Genomic DNA, 5,000 nt, shown 5'->3' on the forward strand with positions numbered 1-5,000 from the left:
TCGGATGACTCTGCAGATGACTTTACAGAGGATGATGAGGATGTGGAGGAGTCCTTCCTCGACATATCGGCTGAGGAACCCGTGTTGGGAAAGTTTCCCATTGACACCAAGGGAACTATCACGGTTGTACTGCCTAGTCTGGAGTATATATGCGTTATCTGTAAACAACACATGGGCAAAGCATCCGAACTTGTTGCACATTTTAACATCAAACACAGAGACATTCCTCTGGTGTTTAAGTGCGCTAAATGTGACAAAACCAACTCAAACCACCGATCGATTGCCTGTCATGCCCCCAAATGTGGGGGAATAAAGTTAACTGAGGAAAGCTTACCAATGGTCTGTGAATGTTGCCAGGCACGCTTTGCGACTCTAAGTGGCCTTTCGCAGCACAAGAGGCATGCTCACCCAGTCACCCGTAATGAGGAAAGGATTAAAGATGGTATAAAGGGTACCTCGCAGAGAGGGGTACACCGTAGCTGCTGGTCTTTGAAGGAAGTAGAACAGCTGGCCCTTCTAGAGTTGCAGTTTCAGGGGAAAAAGAATATCAATAAGATCATTGCTGAAGCGCTTGGGACTAAGACCAACAAGCAAGTCTCTGACAAGAGACGGGACCTAAGTAAAAAGACAGGGGCCCCCATGTCAGACAGCTTACATTTTTCTTCTAGGCCTCTTGAGACATTGTCTCCCCCACCAAATGTAACAACGGGGACTTCATCCATACTCGCTCAAGCAGCTGAGCGGCTTACGAATGAGAATTCTGGGACCCTGGAAAAGCCTGCAATGGAGGCAATAAAGGCTTGGCTTAACGGCGAGGGCCAACATGATGCCCTCGTAGAAACTGCCACAGCATTGATGCTTTGTCCGATGAGATTGGTGAAAAACAAAGGCAAACGTTCAAAACCTGAGAACGACATTATTAAACCCAGGATATTACCCACACGATCTTGGATGAAGAAGAGAGCGGAAAAACGAGGAAGCTTCATGAAGCACCAGAAGCTCTTCTTTAAGAACCGCTCTCTTCTTGCGTCCTTAGTCCTGGATGGCACTGAACGTCATGAATGCCGAATCCCGAACGCAGATGTATATCGTTTTTACTGCGAAAAATGGGAGAAGGTGTTGCCATTCAATGGCCTGGGCCAATTTAAGTCATCAGGTGTTGCAAATAACGAATACTTTGAGCCCCTAATTTCGGTGGAGGAAGTTCAGACTGCCATACGGGCCATTAAACCAACGTCAGCAGCTGGGCCAGATGGCCTAACAAGGGCTGCAATCTGTGCTGCCGACCCCGAGGGTCGGACACTGACAGCCCTATTTAATGCATGGATGATTACAGGAATTATTCCCAAAGAGTTGAAAAAGAATAGGACGATTCTTATTCCTAAGGTTATGGACGATGAAAAGCTGAAAGAATTGGGGAACTGGAGACCAATAACGATTGGTTCAATGATTCTGAGATTATTTTCCAGAATAATGACTGCACGTCTTGCTCGTGCTTGTCCCTTAAACCCAAGGCAGCGTGGTTTTATAGCGGCATCTGGCTGCTCTGAAAATCTTAAGGTGCTACAGGACCTTATGAGACACGCTAAGAAATTGCACAGGCCGTTGGCTGTCATGTTCATCGACATAGCGAAAGCTTTTGACTCGGTTTCGCATGCTCATATTTTATGGGTGTTAAGGCACAAGAAAGTAGATGAACACGTGGTGGGCATCATCCAGAACGCCTACGATCGGTGTACGACCTCGTTCAAAAGCAATGGCGAGTCGACTCGAGAAATTAGCATACGTGTTGGTGTCAAACAGGGTGACCCCATGTCACCCCTGCTCTTCAATCTTGCCATGGACCCTTTGATATGCACCCTAGAGTCACACGGAGTTGGGTACTCCATTGATACCGACCACGTGACAGCTCTTGCGTTTGCTGATGATTTGGTGTTGGTGAGCGAATCTTGGGTTGGTATGGCCGAAAATCTAGCGATCTTGGAATCATTTTGTGGGCTATCGGGATTGGAGGTTCAGGCCAGAAAGTGCCAGGGCTTCATGATAAGCCCAACCAAAGATTCATATACGGTGAACAACTGCGACCCATGGACTATCAAAAATAAAGATGTCCATATGATCCAACCTGATGAATCAACGAAATACCTTGGTCTGAAAATTGGCCCTTGGACTGGCACTATACAGCCTGATCTACATTGTCAGCTAAAGACATGGATCTCGAAAATCGATGAGGCGCCTCTGAAGCCAACTCAGAAGGTTGAACTACTCAATGCCTATGCCCTACCCAGATTGTTATATCCTGCAGACCACTCGGACTGCAAGCAATCAACTCTCCGTGGGTTGGACCAAGAGATTAGAAAGGCGGTAAAAGGATGGCTCCACCTTCCCGCTTCAACTTGTGATGGACTGTTATATGCCAGAGCCCGAGACGGAGGCCTTGCCATCTTGAAACTGGAAAAAACAATCCCTTCGGTTCAAGTTAGAAGGCTGCAACGTATAGCAAACTCGTCCGATGCTATCACCCGTAATATTGTGTCCTCGCAGGGTATGGAGGAAGAATACCGTAATTTGTGGGTACGAGCAGGGGGTGACAGTGATGCAATCCCAACATTCGTTCTCAGGGACTCGGTGTCAAAAGAACCTGTATATCCGAGACCCTGCGATTGGAGGGAGCATGAATTTCAGAGATGGTGCGAAAAGCCGGTTCAAGGAAGGGGCATTGTAAACTTTGCGCATGATAGAATCAGTAATGCTTGGTTGAGGCCATGGTGCGGCTTTAAACAATGCTTTTTTATCGCAGCACTACAACTAAGGGCAAATATTTACCCAACAAGAGAAAGCTTGAACAGAGGCAGAGATGGGGCCTTACGTTCCTGCAGGAAATGCTCTGCCAGACTCGAGTCCGTTTCGCACATTCTCGGTCAATGTCCTGCAGTACAGAAAGCAAGAATTGCGCGACATAACAAGATCAGTAACATTCTGGCAGACGAAGCGGCTAGATTGGGCTGGTCTGTATACAAAGAGCCACGGTTCATATCCGAGACGGGAGAGATGAGAAAGCCTGACCTCGTGTTTGCAAAAGATGAGGAGGCGGTTGTGATCGATGTCACCGTCCGTTTTGAGCTTTCAAAGAATACCTTGTCAGATGCTGCCTCGCACAAAGTTTCGTACTATACCCCTCTTGGTGATCAAGTCAAAGTGCTGACGAAGGCTAGCAAGGTCACATTCTTTGGATTCCCGGTTGGGGCAAGAGGAAAGTGGCCCCTTGAGAATAACGAGGTACTTACCTCCCTGGGCCTGACCAAACCCAGAACGACATCACTGGCCAAGATGATTTCCCGCAGAACGCTGCTTTTCTCTCTTGATATTCTGAGAATGTTCTGTGGAAATTATGCGGTCTATGAACAGTCATAGACAACCTCCGAAACAAATAATAGTTTTGTTTTAAGATGTCATTTGTTTTAGATTGATTTTGTTATTTTCGAAGGTGAAGTCGGTTTTTATTTCATTTTACTATTTTCCACAATTTAGATTGTTATTTTCCAAGACGAAGTCTTGGTTCTTTTTTTATTGTTAGTTTTTTTTTAACACGTCGTATTTGTTACTTTAGAGCTTAGAGGGGACTTTATTTTCGCCTTACTATTTTCTGCCTACAAAGAAGATTAAAAATAAGCTTTTTTCAAGATGGTTTTGTTATTTTCCAAGGTGAAGTCTTGGTATTCTTATTTGACTATTTTCCATAAAGAAGACCTTTCTTTTAGATTTTGTTATTTTCCAAGACGAAGACTTGGTATTTTTATTATATTGCTATTTTTTTACACGAAGCTTATTCAAGAGCACTTATATAGATTAGACTTTGTTATTTTAATTCTTTATTTTTTGGACTACATCAGTTCGAGAGTCCTGTAACTTACTATTTTCTGCCTACAAAGAAGATTACAAATAAGCTTTATTTAAGATGTTTTAGATTAGATTTTGTTATTTTCCAAGGTGAAGTCTTGGTTTTTTTATTTTACTATTTTCCACAAAGAAGACTTTTCTTTTCTTTTAGATTTTGTTATTTTTCAAGACGAAGACTTGGTATTTTTTTTGCTATTTTTTTACAGGAAGCTTTATTCAAGAGCACTTATATAGATTAGACTTTGTTATTTTAATTCTTTATTTTTGCACTACATCAGTTCGAGAGAAGACTACAAACCAGCTTTATTTAAGATGTTTTAGATTAGATTTTGTTATTTTCCAAGGTGAAGTCTTGGTTTTTTTATTTTACTATTTTCCACAAAGAAGACTTTTCTTTTAGATTTTGTTATTTTCCAAGACGAAGACTTGGTATTTTTTTATTGCTATTTTTTTTACACGAAGCCTATTCAAGAGCACTTATATAGATTGGTCTTTGTTATTTTAATTCTTTATTTTTGGACTACATCAGTTCGAGAGTCCTGTAACTTCCTATTTTCTGCCTACAAAGTCAGCTTTATTTAAGATGTTTTAGATTAGATTTTGTTATTTTCCAAGGTGAAGTCTTGGTTTTTTTATTTTACTATTTTCCACAAAGAAGACTTTTCTTTTCTTTTAGATTTTGTTATTTTCCAAGATGAAGACTTGGTTTTTTATATTGCTATTTTTTTTTTTTACACTGCTTTAATCAAGAGCGCTTATATAGATTAGACTTTGTTATTTTAATTCTTTATTTTTGGAATACATCAGTTCGAGAGTCCTGTAACGTACTATTTTCTGCCTACAAAGAAGACTACAGACAAGCTTTATTTAAGATGTTTTAGATTAGATTTTGTTATTTTCCAAGGTGAAGACTTGGTTTTTTTATTTTACTATTTTCCACAAAGAAGATTTTTCTTTTAGATTTTGTTATTTTCCAAGACGAAGACTTGGTATTTTTTTTATTGCTAGTTTTTTTTATATATGTTACTTCAGAGCATAGAGAGGACTTTATTTTTACCTTACTATTTTCTGCCTTCAAAGAAGTAACGTACTATTTTCTG

The 5,000-nt window shown here is 41.1% G+C and overlaps 1 pseudogene; it reads left to right on the plus strand.

Annotated features, from left to right (window-relative positions):
* The window catches only part of LOC142910942 (28S ribosomal RNA), a 10,545-nt pseudogene that overhangs the window by 3,320 nt on the left and 2,225 nt on the right, over positions 1-5,000 (plus strand).

Source organism: Petromyzon marinus, unplaced genomic scaffold, assembly GCF_048934315.1.
Source record: "Petromyzon marinus isolate PM22_M1 ecotype Great Lakes invasive population unplaced genomic scaffold, UKy_Petmar_22M1.pri1.0 PM_G_Scaffold_163, whole genome shotgun sequence".
In the NCBI taxonomy this organism is placed as follows: domain Eukaryota; kingdom Metazoa; phylum Chordata; class Hyperoartia; order Petromyzontiformes; family Petromyzontidae; genus Petromyzon; species Petromyzon marinus.